At 37.1% G+C, this 19,811-nt stretch overlaps 1 protein-coding gene across 3 annotated transcripts in view; it reads right to left on the bottom strand.

Annotated features, from left to right (window-relative positions):
• Positions 1 to 19,811, bottom strand: part of FAM171B (family with sequence similarity 171 member B) — a 191,242-nt gene that overhangs the window by 120,674 nt on the left and 50,757 nt on the right. The gene's annotated exons all lie outside the window — the stretch shown is intronic.

The following is a 19,811-nucleotide window of genomic DNA, read 5'->3' as shown; positions in this document are numbered from 1 at the left end:
ATGTAAAACAAGCCCAGCTTTCTGATCACAATCTCTACAATCATGTAATTTGTGTATAAAATAGTTCCCTTAGAATACAAACTGGAAGGCTATAACGAGATTCAAGTGATACTCATTGGATACAGGCCTAACATCTTCTTGAAGATAAGGTTAAAAAATCCTTTCCTAGATAAGGTGAACCTCAATCTGATGGAGCAAACTGAACAGGAGCCTCAGAATGTCTACTACTCAGTACTAGCTCCCAATAGTAACTTCCTCAAGATAAAATATTTTTTCCAGGATTATTTTCTTTTTTTTTTTTTATTTGTTATTAAATTTTGACTGAAAAAGTGACACATTAAGTTTTTAACATTAAAAATTTAAAACATAACTGTAATTTGCAGCAATTCCAGGGATAATCTACACTTCTGTTTGCAAACACGTCTTGCAGTAGTTAGTTTGCAGCTGCCTATGAAACACCTGAATGAGAAATATTTGTCTATGTTGTATTACCAGAATAAAAAGAAATAACTAAGATTTTCAAAAAGAGTAAAATTTCATATGCTCCTCATCATTTACCTTGAAGATACAGTCACTGAGACTTGTATGTAAACCACAAGAAAACATTTAACCTTATTTAAAAAGAGTGAAATGTTTTAATGCTGATTATTTTTGGGTGTCTCAGTTGTATAAAATCAGCTGGAGGGTTTTTTTTATCTCTGAAGCAGCTCATAAATCTCAGCAAGGACATAAGAAATAACAAACAGCCCTAGGTTTAGGAGCTTTACATTTGTAAAATACAACCCACCAGTGGAAGGGGTATGCTTCCTTTCCTACAAAGCAGTCAGACATCTAAACTTTGCAAGCAATCCTGGTGTTTCTTAGAAAGAAGTTTCCTGTGTTCCCTTTCAGTCCCTTGGTATAGAGGAAAAAAGCCTCATAAGCTCTTGTGGTAAAGTCTGACAAAGTTTCCACACCAGTATTCCACTAAGGCTGCATGACAGTGAAGGGGCAGTTGTAAGGTTAGGCCCAGAATGCACACTGTGGATAACATCAGTGACCTTCAAATGCATGAACCAGCAGATGCAAAGGCACCCACACACATTCTACTTGAAGAAAAAAGATGTGAAGGAAGACCTGAGACTCAATCACTTTGCCACCCTGTTTGGTTAGCCACTGACTAGGCTACTCTCCTTGAGCACAGAACCATAGAAAAGTTTAGAGTAGGAGGGATGTCTGGAAATCATTTGGTTCAACTTCCTGCTGAAAACGGAACTTTAGATTAGGTTACCCAGGGTTCTGTGCAGCTAAATCTTACAGATTTCCTGTGAGAGACGGTCCACTGGTTCTCTGGGTAACCTGTTCCCATGCCTAGTTGTTCTCATTATGAAGAGTGACAAGAGAAACTCTTTCTTGTCTATAAACAGAATCACAGAATAGAATCATAGAATAGTTAGGGTTGGAAAGGACCTCAAGATCACCTAGTTCCAACCCCCCCGCCATGGGCAGGGTCACCTCACACTAAACCATCCCACCCAAGGCTTCGTCCAACCTGGCCTTGAACACTGCCAGGGATGGAGCATTCATAACCTCCCTGGGCAACCCATTCCAGTGCCTCACCACCCTAACAGGAAAGAACTTCCTCCTTATATCCAATCTAAACTTCCCCTGTTTAAGTTTGAACTCATTACCTCTTGTCCTGTCACTAGAGTCCCTGATGTAGAGTCCCTCCCCAGCATCCCTATAGGCCCCCTTCAGATAATGGAAGGATTTCCAGACAGATACTCTGTCTCTGTTCTGCTTCAGCAAATGGAAGATCCAGGACAACGGGCAGCACAGTAAAACAATTTTCAGAGTTAATGATCCTAAGCCTAATTTCTGCATTCTGCCTAAAATAACAGGAAGGCAAACATTTGTCAAATTGTAAAACATCCCACAGATACACAAAAGCCAATCACACAGCTTATAATGATATCCTTTCTTTTCTAGGTTACTTTAAGAGAATATTAGTCTGACACTTAAAATTGCATAGAACTATGTTTAAATATATAAAATTTCCAGAAATAGTATGCTGACATTCCTAATCTGGATTATTCCTTACTTGATCTATGGAAAGCACTTCTAATTTTTTGTCCCCATGGCAATTCAGGTTGCATTACAAGGTTGTTACAGTATTTCCAGCCTGAATTTTCATTAGAAAAGGAAATCAACTTGGAAAATAGAAAATGCTTGTGCTAAGTTAAACAAATAGCTCTTATTTACAAAAAGCAAGGATCTCCTTGTCCTCATTTATAGTTGCTTTGGTTCTACTGATAAGTTACTCCATGTGGATTTTAGCTCTCAGTTTCATGGGCAAACCACAAAACTGCATCAGTAAATCTATCTACTGTATACTGAAAAACTTAGATAAGGTTTGACAAACATAATAGTAATAATAAATAATAATAATAATAAAATATAATAATAAAACCCCAAAGTCAGGGGGGAAATATTTTCATCCTTTTAGAACTACTTAGTTTCGAATCACTTTCAAACGACAAACCAATACTAACTTCACAAATTACACTGGGAAGTGAAGGAGTAGGCCACAGTGTCCTATTTCCAAAGGAGTATTAGCGCTACCACGGTAGTCCTAAATCATTGTAATTCATTTTGTTCATTAGCGACTGTAGTGATAGGACAAGGGGTAACAGGTTAAAATTTAAACAGGGGAAGTTTAGATTGGATATAAGGAAGAAGTTCTTTACTGTGAAGGTGGTGAGGCACTGGAATGGGTTGCCCAAGGAAGTTGTGAATGCTCCATCCCTGGCAGTGTTCAAGGCCAGGCTGGACAGAGCCTTGGGTGACACAGTTTAGTGGGAAGTTACCCACTGCCCATGGCAGGGGGTTGGAACTTGATGATCTTAAGGTCCTTTCCACCCCTAACTATTCTATGTTTCTATGATTCGCAGCCAGTGACTAGTTATTAATGTTGTACAAAACGGAACAGCAGCAAAAAAGAAAGTATAGGAGACTTAGATAAGGATTCAGTACAGGATGATGGTTAGGACATGAAATCAGGTGATCACAACTGGAATTTCTAGTAACATAGACTAGCAGATTTATAGAAAGCTATTGTCAGCCTGCTAACATGGAGAAAACAAATCACACAGCACAGCACAAGGTATGTAGAATTGTGTCCTTGGAACATGTGATCCTTTCAATTTCAGTACATCCTGAAGCAGATGGAAGGTCTCCTGATGAGACTTTTCCTTCCTCTGCATAGGAGTCTCTCACATCAAAATAGAGTTGCTTCTTTCCTGTCACTCATTGTTCCAATCCTGCAGGGTTAGGTTATCATTTTGCCTAGCAGGACATCTCTTTAATTAAAGATATCCTTTCAGGAGATAGTTCTACAGTATCTTCACAAGGGCTAGACTGGGTGGGGTATGATCCGATATGGCTGATTTTAAAGAAGCATTTCCCCTTCAAATCAGCACTATGGCATGTAAAAGGAATGTATTTCAAGCTATTGCAGATTTTATAGGAGTGAGATTAGGGTCACTGACTTGAGAAAGTTTTATTTTGCTGATATTTATACAAATTTTTACTCTAAATCATATACTTCGACAGAACAACCCACGGCTTGCACCAAGAGATCTGAATTAAAATGAACATAAAAACTAGAACTGTAAACCTAATAAAGACTATAGACAACAGAGATACCTGCTCAATCTTTACCTTTGGCATTTGTGCCTAAGGCTGCATTCCACAAGTACATAACTTTGTCCTTTTCCTATAAATAATTAACAGATTTCCTTTTAAATTATTTAGTGTTAAATGGAAAGTAGATTCCATTCATTCACGGGTTTACACTTGTCTGAATTTAAGTGACTGGTTTAAAAAACAGCTGGAACTGGTTGGCTGGAACCAGGACTGGCTGGAACCAGAACTGGCTGTTTAAAAACCAGCAAGAAAAGGTCAAAAAGAAGTTTAACATGTACTGATTTTCTGGATGACTTTACTGGAGCTTTTCTGAATAGTTGGTCAAATTCATAAAAACAATGTATTCCCATATTTAAAAGTTTATCTTCACTGATGGATTACTCAAAATGGATTACTCACATTCCAAGTAAACTGCTTTTGAATTTTGTGCCTGAAAAAAAAGCCCTAAACAACACCCCCGCCCACCAAAAAAAAAGCCCCAAACAACAAAAAACCCAAAGCAAAAGTCAGCCAACTTTGACTGTGGCTGCAAGTATTTTGCAAAGCTGCAGTATTTAATTATGAAATTTAATCAGAAGGAGATTGTACAGCTTAATATCTAGTTATGCAATAAAATAGTGCAACCCATTTTTTGCGTTTTTAACATAGAAGTGGCTTGAAAGTGCTGAAGTTTTGCTGAACAACCTAATCGTGTGCCTTTAATAAGATAAGCTAGCTTTATAATATAGGTCCTCAGGACAAAACTTTCTTGAAAAAGAAACAGATTCTTGTCCTTTAATGAAAGGAATCTGCACAGGATTTAACATATAATGACACCTAATATTCGACACGGTGAAATACATGACAGCCACATTTGAAAAGCAGGATATTATTATAGAAATTATACACGCTATCAAGATAAAATGAGAAAAAATGTTTAAAATATTCTGATTACATTAACTGCTAGGCATAATCTTTAACGCAGTAAGAGGGAAGCCAGTGGAAACTTACCGGTGATAAAGCAAAACACAGATGTCTATCATTCTGGTCAAAGACAATCCTGCATTGATTTGCTTTCACAAGCAGTATAAATCTATACAGCTAAATAATACTACACAGTTCAGTATGAGTGGCATTTAAAAGTGGCTGTTGTGAGTTAAATATATAATCCTAATACTGTGCCTCAAAAAAAGCTAGGGGGGATGTGGGGAAACTACCTGGCCAAATTATTTCAATGACCAACACAAATACACTGAAATAATAATGGCCATAGAGCAAGCAGAGCAGTACTTGAGCAAGACTGTAACCTTTTCTACCTGCAATTATTTCACATACAGCTGCAAGTATTTTCTTTGTAGCAGCTGAGAGTCAATTCTCAGTGTACTCCTGTCTCTGCCCTCAAGTCATTTCAAAAGTGCTCAAACTATTTTTCTTTCTTCCAGGAGAGCACAAAGGGAAAAAAAAAAACCCAGCCAAAACCCCATATTCTTGTCTCAGTCACAACAGTAAATCATATACTTGCTGTGGGTCTTTATTAATGCCCTGGGGAAAATGAAAGCAAAATAGCTGCTTTGCAGAGTAATGACAACATGCACACAACATCTGCATAGAAACTAGCATTCTGGATATATGGCCAAAGAGGAGGTAAAGAGAAAAGACTGATGATGAGCCCTACTCTGAACCAGTCAGCCATGCAGGACCAAATTCCTGGAATTATAAAACATGGTATGTACCCAGAGACTTCTAAGGGATTTTGAAGACTCGAACACTTCAAAGAGTAGCATTCACAGCTTGCAGAAATGCACTCCAAATGCACAACTCCTTCCAGAATTCTCCAAAGGAACAGACTCAGAAAATCCCTTTATTGTGATTCTAACTTACTCTGCAAATTGCGTTTTACTGAACAACAGTTCCAGACCATGGAGTATCAATGGTGCCATTTTCAACCTCTCAGAAAAAAACCAAACAAAACCTCCAGAAAAGCATCAAAAGGTAAGCTGATGATCCATAACCATGACTTCGCCACAGATTATTGTGCATTTGGTATAAATATCATACAGTTGCTTAATAGACTGCAGACCAAAAAACACTCTAAAAATTGCCAGTATTAACATGAGACACCATCTCAACTTCAAATTGTAACAGAGTTTTTAAAAGACTCCAGATGTGCATATGTCTGCAAGGAAGAAAAGAGGGGCAAACACAATCTATGCACTGTTTGTGATCTTGCAATATCACAGTAAGAAAGAACATTAAAAAAACAGTGCATGGGTTTAGATTATTTCAAAATGCAATTAACTAGCCTTGACTCTCATGGGGGTATATTTTCAAATCCCTTTGAAAAATAAGCCAAAGGCTTTAGTGGATACTGTTAAAAGCAAGCAACAGCTAATGAGAAGGATATTTTTGTTCCATTCATAAAGATCATCAAACTCATAAATTTGAATAGAGGAATGAAGTATCCCTTATGTATTGGTTTAGAGGAACTATAATTGTTACTTACTGTAAACTTAACATGATAAACATTATTTTATCATAGAGTGTTACTAGCTTCCTGGAAATGTCACACATACTAGAGTATATATAAACTAGAGAGTTTATAATATATACTCTCTAGCTTAAGGGAAAGTACTATGGAAGCCAAAGAGAAAACAGATACAATAAGAAGTTAATTAACTGTTACATATATACTCTCTTTTAAGGTATTGGAGAGATGCATTTTTATAGGGCACATTAGGAAATTAAAGGGACACTTTGTGCTACTCAGTGACATTAATGTGTGAAGTTTACATTGGCAAAGAAAAATTGAAATAAATTAGCCAATACAATTATATAATTATTAAACATAGCCGATATAATTATTTATGGACATGATTCATTAATCAAAGAACTTGAAATATTAGCAGCCATATTGTCAAGAAAAACAATCCACCAGAAACAATGCCTTTGAGCTAAATCCATCGAACTTACATTGCACTGTATTTGATTCAGGAACAGAAATTTTCTTTGATGATGATAAAGGCAACATTCAAAACACTTTCTGCACTTTTCTAAAGCAAAATAATTCTTTTCAGAAGCCAGCACTTTCTCAGACCCTTACTGGTTCCTTGCACGTCTCACTGCAGTTAAAAGCAAAAGGTGAGTACTCAGGATCATTTCTGGTGACTAACCCTAACCGTAACCCTAACCTCTTCAGCTACCTTCAACTTTTCTACTTCAATATGCTGAGGACCAGCAGAGAACAAGGTACTAGTCTAGGGAGGACACAAGAGCAGGCAAGTGTGGTATCAACATCTCTAATCTGCCTGGACAGATGGGCTGACAGGCACAAGTGGCGTTCCAGCAGCAAGGATACCATGTTTGCTTGTATCCACTGGAGACAACATGCTAGCCAGAAAACCTGAGTGTGTGTGAGATCTAATGGCCATTATATACAACAGTCCTAATTTCCTAATTAATGGATCTGTATTATTTACCACATTTAAAAAAATAATTTGCCTGCCTTGTAGAATTAGCTAGCTTTAAGGAAAAAACATACATGTCAGTGGAAAAGAATTCCATCATACATATCACAAATCAACTAGCTGAACCATAGTTTGGCAGACTGTGAAGCAACTTTTAAGCTACTGTAGAAGCTCTTGAACAAGAATTATGAGTGGATGTTTGCATTTTCTTTTTTTCTTTCTCTTTACAACACATTGGTCTATTCTTATGACACTCGCATTCCCTTTTGTGGACTGCTCTTTCTGTTAGTGTTGCAATGTAAAAATATTAGAATGAAGAGCTGCCAGCAGTCAGCATACTACAGATTTCTATGCCTACTATTATATCATAGAATCATGTGGTATTAAGACAATATAATCTATACCATATAAATGTGGTATTAAGAAAAGGCTTAATGAAAAAAATCTGTTTAGAACTTAATGGTATGCAGTTGTGTCATAATTTTAAAAATGATGCACATGTAGAATTGATGAATAATGTCAGTTTAGAAATTACTTCATATTCATATGTTGACAATCAATAGCCTGTTCTTAAATCAGTTTTAAAAGTTCTTTCAATCCCTTAGAATGTATAATGAAATAACTGTAATGAGAGACACCTAAATTCATGTGGTCCAACTGGCTTTCATACAGATTTCTGACCTTCCCCCAGGGAACATCAGGAACAGCTGCTTCAGCAATGAAAGCTCTTCCAAAAGTCAAAAGCCTCCTCTTGGGTCTGCTGTAGCCTAACTCAAACCGTTGCTGCCAGCTGTAGTTGCTGGGGGGAGGACAATCACTGAAAGAAGCAGGTGCTGTTGAGAGAATGAGATGTCGAAATCTCCTAGAAAATATGTTGAAGGAAAGAAATTGTGCCCAGGGAGACGGAAGCAGCATCTATATTTGCCTTTCACTGGGTGAGAATCAAGCACCTTCATCTAAATGTCTGCAGGGCTTGGTCCTATATTTTGTCTGAAAAGAACTTCTGAAGCATCTCTCATGACTGTAGGCATTTAAGTAACCATTGTCAGACAAAATAAGCAGAACCTCTTTAATATGCAAAGATGATCAGCAAAGCCAAAACCAAGACAAAGAGCACTGTAACACTGCTTTGGGAGGGAGTGGGCAATAGCATGAGAACATCACACACAGCCAAGGAAAATCAGAGAAGTGATAACCTTGACCTCAAGGACTAAGAACCACCGAGGATTTTATCATCAAACTATATAGCTTCAGCTCTGCAGTATCATATGCTCAGTGCTAATTAAGTGCTCTAAACCAACAATTCTGTATGATTAATAAAGTGAAAGAATTAATCATTATCAATAAGGCTGGTGTTAATTATTTTAGTAAGATTAATCTTCTAAATATGCAATACAGCTGTCTGTAACTCCCTATGCTCTATCCATATATACTCACCTGCAACAGCATTATAATAAAGGTGCACTAGGTGAGACTACAGAAAACATTGGCTAGTCTTCAGAAAATCATTTAAATGCACATCAAGTTGTAAATACCATGACCAATCCCACTAAATGCAATAGAATTACTTATGTGAAAAGGTGCAGCATTAGGAAGTTTTGCTTATCATGTGAAGTTTTGACATCAGATCTTAAATTATAACTTTTTAATGTTTTGAATAATCAGGAAAAAAAAAAAAATCATTAGTACCATGGAACAGTAACAGTGACATCACAAAATTCCACCACAAGCCTGCCTTTCTGTCAGTAAAAACAAATGAACCCTATCCAGTAGAGGACGACCTATTACTTTTATTTATTATCCTGAGTATCTCATGTTACTATGGTCTGTGATGCTATACTTTGATGTCTCAGAAGTCTCGTTAACTGTATAAGATTTATTCAAAATATCAAGATAAGAATTAAGGAACTCATTCCCAAAATTTATAAACAAGCTTTCTGCCCAACCCCTTGAGAATACTTTTTCAGCAGTGTCTTGTTCTAAGCAGGACCAGCATCGTGAACTGATCTGAAGACCAAGTGGGCACTGAAGAAGCAAGAGCAAAAGTTACAGGAGCAACAGACAGAAAACCATCAATCCCTATCTAGTCCAGCCTGCACAGGTCACAGTACTCATTAGAATTGGGAAGGAAAGTAAGAGAGTGGCCACTTACTCCTGGCTGCATGTATTTCTTTGCTCAGTTACCAGGCTTGCCATGTTAAGTTCAACACACAGACAGGGCAGAGGCATGAACTGAGTGAGCCGCTAACTACACCCTTAAATATTTCTCAGTCTACAGTAGATGAAAAATATCAAAACGGTAACTGTGATTTTGAGAGAAAGTTGAAACAGTAGTTGTGTTCTAAGAATTTAGGGCAGAGATGATTAAAGATGTTATTTTGATTTCTACTTCTTGCTGCTTTGATTTTCTTGGAAATTCTCCCAGAACATTTCGGGTTGGTCTCTTTACATTTCCTCAATTGGTCTGTGGAGATTTCTAAAATCCAAGCTACAAATTAAGACATGTATTTTATGATCACATCTAACACTGGGCACTATTAATAAAGGAAAACTTGATGTGCTTGTATTAGTCAGAATCACATAATCCAAAGAGGCAGTTTGGGTTGACTGAAAAACTATTCTCTGTAGACAGTACACAGACTAAACACTGAACACTTCTTACAACCTTTCATAGTATAAGGCAAAGTTCTGTCTTCGGAAGACTAAGCAGCAAACTGCTCAGTCCTTCATATTCCCTCATGCTGTAGTTAAACAGAGAGCACTAAACTGGTAAGAAATCACATGAAGTCATCTAGCTTATTGTTGGCTAGCCATGAGAAACTAGGTAAGTGATTTGATTTTAAAATTGGTTCTTTCACCAAAATGCTGAAGCTTAACAGTTTTCTGTTTTCTGTTCCTGGGAAAGTGGGATAGAAGGTACTGTCGGGTTCAAAAGCAAGTTTCTTTACATGTCCTTCTTACAGGATTTTTTTCATGTCATCTTGACCATTTAATTAATTCCTCATCTGTCTGATTCTGTCTGTTCTCTTCTCTTACATGTAGATTACAAGCTTTGTAACACAGGGCCAATCACTTCTAATGTATGCTCCCCTCCATGGCAAAACAGATGCAGGGCCCAGGAACAAGAGTTTCCAAACACTGCAATAAAACCATTGACAGTCACCAGTTAAGCTGCTTCTCATTGACGAACATACTATATCAAGTTATCTTCTAATGAATAACAGAAGTTATTCTTCAGTCAAACTGAAGACTACATTCCACCTTCAGTGTAGTGCTTTGGGCCTTGATTAAAATCTGTCAGGTTCTAGCATTTTAATGAAGCACTGCAACTATATACAGGTTTTTGTAGCTTTGCTCATACTGAAAATCCATTTACAGACTGAGTAACCCCATTAAGAAAAGCATCTTTGAGAAGCTTGCTTAGCCAGAATTACAGGTGAGCACCAAATATACTACAGCTGGAGGAGTAGGCATGAACGAGAAAGCACTTTCCTTTCTCTGTCTGGTAATTAAAAAGTTAGAGCCAGCTCAGCCTCTACAATATGCATTTGGACGCTGCACAGCACAGTGAGCCCTGGAGTCCCCAGTTATAAAATGCCTATGCTCCATCACAACAGGAATAAAAGATGTATTGAATATATTCAATAGACATTAATTTGTCAAATAGCTTAGGTAGGGTGATTTTTCTGTTTCCTAAAGAAAGAGGAGGGCTTGAAAGGAAGTCACTCAGGCTGTAAACAGGAGTTCATCATACTCTGCTGCCTTCTGAATTGTGTAACAACTTCTCTTTTTATCCCTATCTGATTTATGGCACCATAGAAACCTAAGCTGCCAACTTAAGTATATGTCAGCAGCATTACAGGCTCCTTTTCCAGACTTTAACTCCATTCTCACTATGCCTCTCAGTGTTGATATAGCAAATGTTTTCAGAAAGCAAACTGCTCTATAGATCAAATAAAGATCACAGCACTCAAGACTGCAGTCAAGAGAAAGACATTTGCTTCCCACATTCTGAGGGTGTGCCTTCACAATGAAAAGAAACAAAAGTACAGAAGCAGCACCTCTAATCCTTTTCTCACTCAAAATTCTATGGTAGGAAGGAAAATATGGCTTATGCCAGCCTATCCAACATCTGAACTTTAAACTCAAATCAGTGTTAAGGCACCTCTAACCCGATCATCTGTATTTTTGTCAGATAATAAAAATAGATGGTGATATTTCACCAATAATCAGCTAACTTAGAGAAGAGTAGGGTATACATTTTTATAACAAAGTATCTGAAACTGATACTTAAAACTTCCAATGGAAACAGAATACTGGCAATAACACCCATATAATAGGAAAATAAAACTAATTCAAAAAAAAGAGCAAGTTAAGACACATTGTAGAAACCATAGTGCTTCCAACCTTTATGCTATTGGAATTACTTTTGCAAAATGGAATTGCAAAAAGGTGACTTCCTCATAGCTAATAAAATGCCAGCAAACTCTTCTTGAATGTCCTGTTCTTAACCTAGAGAATCATTTTGCAGTAATACATGTATTATTAAAAAAAAAAATTGGAACTAAAGCTGCTCAGGAATTTTTTTATTAAGTGCTCCTTCTTCAAAACTATTAATTTTTATTACCTTTAATACCAAATATTTGGCAGAGAAGCCTTCATTGATTTCCCCCACAAAAAAATAATTTTCTGAACTGTCCAATTTCTCTGACACTTTTCACAAAGAATATGAACCAATTTTTTTCATTACTTTTTGATTTCAGAAGATTAGAACTTTAAAAAGCTTTATGCTAACAATAGCAAGCTTTGATTGCTGATTTCTCTTTACTAACTTTAGAACTAAATTATATTACAGGGATTATTTTCACCCTTTCTTCTGAATGTATTCTTACTTGGGAAAAGAATTACAGCTATCATAATGGCATCTCAGCTGTGCTGAAAATGAGGAAAGAACTTTATTTAACAGAACGGGATACAATAAAACTCGCTTTGTTTTGTCTGATGTGTTGTGTATGAGAAAATACCCATAAATGACAATGGGTCAACAGTGAGTTCAGCAATAAATTTAGTTAGCTTCAGCTCAGCACATCTCAGAAAATGAAACCTTTCTCTGTGCAGTCTTTAAATGAGCTTTCTCAAATACATAGTATAATCTGTGCAACTCATATGTGCTATCCATATTATATTCCAAAATAGTCCAGATTGCCATTAGCACAGGATGTTTAGGATTGTGGGATAACCTTGCTTTGGTGTCAATGCAAATTCATTGGATTGCTGTATTCCAGAGCTGAAAACTTTTTGTTGTGCCACTACCACTCTTATTTTGTTCATCACTCAGATTGTACACAAGTTTCACCTGAGATTAGCAGTACTGCACAATGCAAGAGCTCTGCCTATAGGTAAACCACCAAAAGGCAACATGAATGGTCTTTTGTCAGGCTTACCTTTCTAAGATAAATGGATCACTCATATCATAGAGTAACTGTCACCAGCACAGAATACTAGTCATTCAGACTGGAAGGAATTCACAGTTGTTGCGTAGGCCAAACTCCTGCGCAAAGCAGGATCAATGGAGATATAATTTTATCAGTCAAATATATATTTGTCTTAAAATATATACAAATATAGTAAATTTCCCTGATAGCTTTCATCCTTGTAGATACTATAAAACTTGGCATCTTTACTATTAAAGACAATAAGCAAAACTAACAGCATCAGTACAAAGGTCTTCCAAACAAAATGCTAGTCTGCTTGGTAGTCTAGCATGACACCTGTTTCTTTGAGCTTATGTACTGATTTCTCAGCAGGAAGACAAGAACTGAAAGTATGTTTATTTGAACAGCTGAAGAACAGTGCAAAGGGTTTATGGTGGGAAGCCCGTGACCTACAAGAATCTTATCTGCTCTCAGCTGTTTTTAAAACCTGCATAAATTTGAAACTCTGTCACATATAACAAATAATTCGGAATTTCTTACTTAGTAAAGCAAAAGATCCAAGGTTTCAAACAGAAATTAAAGAAGATAAAAGTAGTATTTTTTTCCTTTTGTCTCTACATGACTTAGCGATATCCCTGCCAAAATAATGTTTTCTTGGTCTTCTTCACATCTTTCAGTTGCGGACCAAGCTCAGAACAAATAATAAGCTAGGAGGAGGTAAATGGAGTGCAGTATACAATTCATGGTGGACAGGCAGTGCCTAACATCACATTTTTAATTCTTGGTCACAAGGAAGTAGTGCTGAATAAAATGTGCGTGTTCAGCCTGCATTTGAAAGAAAAAGCGCTACTAGGTAAAGAAAAAAAAAGAATTTGAAAAACTCTTCAGTGGAGAATCAATTGCAAATGTAAGAAAAAGCATTTCTGACTTGAAAACAAGCGGAGGAAAGAAGAGTCCTTATTTTACAGATGAAAACAGTATCATAGAACTCCAGATACGACTTCACACCACATTTGGGTTCAAAAACATTTGTCATATTTTAAATATAGACCACCATGATGGTCATAAGCAAGCACTATATAGATTCATTCAAGTGTGGGAAAAAGTGTGGGAAAATACAAATCGGAGGAGTAATGAAACTTGTGCTGACCTTTGTTCCAAGTTCCCAAGAATAAATACAAAGCAAACCATAGCTCACATTGTGGAAAGTTTTATGATGCCCTACATTTGATTTCTTAACTAGGCTGTACTCAGTAACAACCACAGAAACCAGTGAGGATATAATCCCCCTTTAATTGCCCAGTAATTCTAAGACAAAACCCACTTAAGTGTATTTTTTTTCACCAGTGCAATGCCCAAGACATTTTTTTCTTTTCCTCCTCTTTTTTCCTTTTATGGTTGGGATTTTCAACAGACTATCAAAGTAAACTAAACAAAGCTAAAAGGAAAAAAGCTCTGGTCTTTTTCAGGAACAACAAACAGGTCTCCAAAACGCTGTTCCTCACCAGGGATATATACAGTCTTACGACTATATGCTTTAATATATGTTAACAATGTTTAAAAATTATTTTTCCTGACTTCACATTTGCTAAAGTAGTATTTCTCAAAGTATATATGCCGTTACCTTGAAAACCATTTCTTTCCTAAAAATACTGCAATTTTTGTATTCTACTACTTTAAAAAAACTTGTGTAATATTCTCAGACACTGGAAACATACAGGCATAAAATGAAAAAGCCACTGCCACAGCCCTGCAAAGACACTCAGCTGTGACAGAGATCTTCCAGGAGCATTGCTGATGTTTTAAAATACTTGAACTGCTGCCAGAAATGCAAGATATGAAATCAGTTTATTGCTAAATGGTGAGATTTTCTAGAGAAAGGTTCAACCCTCATGAAGCTCACAGGCAGTTAATACAGATTATACAAAACAATAGAAACACAGAACATGGCTGATGTAGATATGAGTGAAAAAGTTTTTTCTAAGAATTAAGGGCATATAAACAAATCCTTCAAAGAGAAATGACTAAGTTTTTCCCAGAATTAGAAAGAACAAGGAGGTTTAGACTTCCCTGCAGACAGAAACAGGATTTCTGCATTATCTTTCTTGCATAATAATTCACCACTGATCGAAATAAAACCTTTGCAATCATTTATCATTTGAGACAGCTCTTGTCTTCTCTAAACCTGGAAAATAAACTTTTCCAAATCTTTTCTTCACCAAACATGAAAGACACCATCTCTTCAGTCACATCATCTTATTCCACTGTGAAAAGTAGAGGTTGAGCCATTTTCGTAACACTGTCTATGCTTTTTCCCAAGCATTTCCAAGAATGCACTCCTCCTTCTGGATTCTGCATGCTTAGAAGTGAATGTACTTGTGAATGTACTGAATCCCCTAACCTATCAGATACTTAAGAGATTATCCAGGAAATAAAATGGACCTAGAAGTCTGTCATTACTTTTTCCAAAACCTGTTCATGGTGAGGATTCTGAAATAGGGGCAGTAATATCTGTCACTTTACCACAAAACAAGAAGAGAGACTTTATACAGATACCAGAATAAACAGGGGTAGTGTCACAGGCGGACAAAGCATCACCATTTCATTTACTTTAGCTTGGTTAACTGATAACTTTGATTCACCTTGTGATGGCTCCCTAAAGATAGGAAGTTTCTCACAGAGATTTCCTCCCAGATCCCATTCTATGAATGTCACTGCTTAACAGTATGACTATGCCCAAGAATACTTTTTACATCATAATTTGTACATCTGCCATCGAAATACAAAATAAAAACCAGTATGGAACAACTCCTTGTTTTGACCTAGGCTTTTCAATAATTTTATAGTTTATTATTTAAAAACAGTACAATCCAACAATAAGCCCAGGATGAGGACTTTTATCCTCACAAAAAAAAAAGAAAAACCCCAACCAAACCACCATCTCCTAGTGAAAGCCGATCAGCTCTTAGGAACTAAAAAGAACTCCAACCCCCTCTTGTGACAAACGATCAGAAAACAAGTACAGTTTCACAATGTGATAGATGCAGTTTGAAGTAGCTTCCATTCAAATAAAATACCTTTACAAAGATCAGAAGGCTGAAACGAAGTAACTTATTTTGAATTATCTTTGGCTGATTTTTTCCCAACATCGTAACAGATGTCACATGAAGAAAAGCAACACAGTACAGTGACACTATTCTGTTTCGGCTTGCACTTTAGGTAACAGTCATCGTGACTTCCTTTAGTTACAATTGTCTTAACTTAGATAGAAAGGCAGCTGTCAGATAAAATTGCACAAGATAAGAACAAGAAGTGTTTATGAGTTGGTATGAATTCCTTCCACCTCGGTCACTTAAGGACTGTTGGTATGCCTTACTACACCTCAAGCAGAGGGTACAAAAAGCAGCTCCACCTGCTTTATGCCATACAGGAATTCTTCCATGCAATGCAAATACTCGGGTATAATCAAAATCACTCATGGATCTAAAAAGCAGTTTTGGTATAACTTCTTGTTCTGGTGGCACATAATAAACATAGCTTTCATGACCACCATAATATTAGCAACTTCTCTTTAATCAGAGCACTTCTAGCATAAACTTCCTAAATATGATTTGCAGAATGGTAAGGGACTAAAAATGGAGGAACATATGTGGCAAAATGCCTATTAAAATTTGACCTGGCCTGACATATCCCTGTATCTGCATCTATCTAGATACATATGTGAAACTACTCAGACTTTGTATCTCAGGAATTACATTTCAACAGTGAACCCTTGGGTCAGATGCAAAGCTTTACCTTGGTCTCTGAGCTTCAGTTGCTGTGAACGTATAATTTCTTGCTCTTGGTGTCCCCTGCTAGACATACAGGCAAACTAGGAGCTCAGAACAGTGGGTCTGAGTTACGACACAGTCCTATGTCCTCATTTGTCACACCTTCACAAGTCTCCACAAGACTTTCTTATCTGCTTACTATTTCCATCCACACAGCACTCTAGTGTGGACACTCGGCACTGGATGCTGGAGCTGTACTTCTGGGTGGCTAAAGCTCAAGTGCTAGTTTCACATTTAAAGGAATCTAGTGGTCTCAACAGAGGAAGCAAATCATCTGAGGGCCTTTCTGGAAGTATACTAACTCTTGGCATAGCCACTGAAGGTGTGAAAACAAAGATATAATGAACAGAGATGGGACAAACTGCACTAAGTTCACTGATGTACGGCTGCATTCACTGGCACTGTCACTAGAAAAAAGACCTCCACTCCTCCCTTTCCTGAAGCCATGAACAAGTAGTGAGCTCAAGTCTATTACAGTGTTCTACTGCAGATACCTGTATGTGTTATTAATGGTGTAGCCTAGCACTTCCAGGTGGTAACAGTACATAGTAGTAGAGCTTCAGCTGGTCCCTAGAGAAAGGAGCTGGAACTCAGTGTGCCTGACCTCATGTGTTCTGTGTTGAGCAAAAGCCAGAGGATGGGAACTAGTATGAGGCATTGGGAAGACTTTCCTGAAGCAGTAAACAATGTACCGGAAGCAGAAGACAAACTGCTAATAGATCCAAATTTAGCACTAATGACCTTGGTTCCAGAATACTAGCTATCAGTGCTGAAAATACAAAGCTCATGTTAAGCTGTTTTCATACTCCAAAACTACAGAGAAGTGAGAAACCCACACTTACCAACTCTGAGATGTCATGCCTCACAGCATTTTATGATACGAGCTTGAAATATATTGTACATCATTATAATTTGATATACAACACACTATATGTCGAGATGAGGGAATCTAGAGAAAATTTAAGGCAACTCACATCCTGTTTGTTAATCATCAGTGTGAAATTGTATCTGTTCAGATACATATTATGTTCAATTCATTATAACATAATTCCACTGCAGCTTTGCTCTTTGCTGCGTAAGTAATTATTCTTTCAACGTTATGCATCCCCACCTCAGGATAGGATACCACCTGTAATATATTTTAAATGGACACCTGTACGTATGCTGTAGTAGTATTAAACCAATCAACCAGATAACCAGCCTTCCCTGATACTGAAACATACATAGCACATAGAATAGCATTGTTGGGTTATAGTACTATTAGCTATATACTACCTTAGCAGAGTATCATCAGCTTTTAACTAACCTGACGCTCTTCCTGTATTTGTACTTTGTTGAACACGAGCAGGCTCACAGCTTCCTGTGTGATGGTGCTAACATATGTCTGACTTTGTTGTTGGCAGCTGGAGTGAAGGGGAAGACAATGCCCTCTGACCTGTGAAATGCAGTGTAAAGCTTATCAGATCCTCTCCAGATATCACTGAAGGAAATGGGCTGGAAGTGTTGGCTCCACATAGGAAATATATATAAAAACCTGTCAGTACTAATCTTTTTTGCAATGTCATTAAAAACATACTTTTGTAAATCAGAGTCCCTGCTAGACAATGTCATTTGTACATACTGAACTGCAGTAAAAGTAGAGAGGAAGAATTATATACCACACAGTAAACTTAGGTTCATATCACTTGAAGTGACTCAGTAAGTATCAAGATTACTTCACTTTCTGGTGCCAAAATAAATTTTTCTTAGTGATTATTTCTCTGTTCCACTTGTGAAATAGACATTTAAAGGCCATGTATTGTATAAAACATTATACAAAACTTTTCCCACTAAACAGTTCATTTGGGGGTTTTGTTTACCTGCAAGGCTGTCCAGACAAATGGTGGTAAAGGAAGATCATGGACTGACCCCACACAAAAAACCCATACCTCATGAAAAACATATTTGCAGGTTATGTGAGGATAATATCCTTACTGCCCTCCCAGATACTGTAGACAGCATTAGTATATTAAGCTTTTGAGAAGAATCACACTGGTTTAGACTGGTAAAATTTAAATGTACCTTGCACTAGTTACTAGTAGTTACAGAACCAGTTAAACAGCACCAATACAATTAAATATATATACATATGTTAAAAAAAAAGGGGGGGGGGGCGTGGGGGGGAAGGCACTGACTTTTTCATATGATTGTTAGAAAAATAAAACAAAACAATAACAACAAACACACAGTTGAAAAGACTATGAGCAGAGATTCAGGAAGCCAAATTCTTCTTTTTGATGTGTTCTTTGTGGATATGACAACACCAGTCCAAAAGGTTATTTTTCAGTATCTCCACTGACATAACAGGGAACATTTCCAGTCATTTCAACTGGAGATGGATCCACGGAGGGGTGAATAAAAAAATAAATCTATCATACTCACATTAGCTAGCTGAAATAAAAAAAACATATCTGCAATTGTTGGGTGAGGCATCATCAACTGTCGTGCTCCAAAATCTTTTTATTGAAACGACTTTAATCTGCTGGGTGTTTTGTTACCCCTATACCAGCATTAATACATGGTAACAGATAATACAGTTTTGTGCCTCATACTCAGAACCTTAGTCCTCTTAAACACCAGTATACAAACAATGTTTAAATAATTCAGGAGTCAGCAAATCACGCTAAAGATCACATTGATTGTGTCAATATAAGAATGTTAGCAAGAGTAAATATTATCCCCGTATTATTTAAAAATATCTTATTTTCAAGTAACATCCAGACAAGATTATTGACAAGACTGAACATGCAGTGTTCCACTGTAGATTTGCCCAATTCATCAATGCTGTGCTCCATTCCAGGTATGTGTCAGAACCTAAGCTTCATACCTGTGGTAGCAGGTAGCAGGATTTTCTGATTTGGGGTCTTTGATATTTTTTCTTGTATTTATAGCTTCTGAAATCACAACTAAGAGATGTTTGCCAGAAATTAGAACAAATGTAGCTTTACTCATAAAGAACTATTCAATTCTGGAAGCTCACAGAAGTCAGTGTTATAGAATACCAGGTTGGAAAGGACTTCAAGGATCATCTCATCCAACTTTTGTTCTGTTGAACGAATTCAAACCCCAAACTTACGAGCATTGCTTAATAATTATTAGTAAAGCAGACAGCAGAAAGATCAGAACTCCACTGTGTCACTATCAATATATACTGAGCCCTGAACTCTCCCTCCTTAGGAGGATCAGTCTAAACAGACAAGGCATGGAAAACAAGAAAGGACACATTCCTAGCATTCAAAATAACCTTTCTAACCCTGGACTATCTATTCTATCTGTTCTCACCTCTGGACTGATCTGGATCAGGGTCCTGCGGCTAGATGAGCTTCTTCAACAACGCTCTTCCTTCACCACGTGGCATGGTGGGCATCATTTCAACCAGG

Source organism: Lathamus discolor, chromosome 3, assembly GCF_037157495.1.
Source record: "Lathamus discolor isolate bLatDis1 chromosome 3, bLatDis1.hap1, whole genome shotgun sequence".
In the NCBI taxonomy this organism is placed as follows: Eukaryota; Metazoa; Chordata; class Aves; order Psittaciformes; family Psittacidae; genus Lathamus; species Lathamus discolor.
Note: the sequence above shows the minus strand (reverse complement) of the source record. Positions and strands in the feature narration are given on the sequence as shown.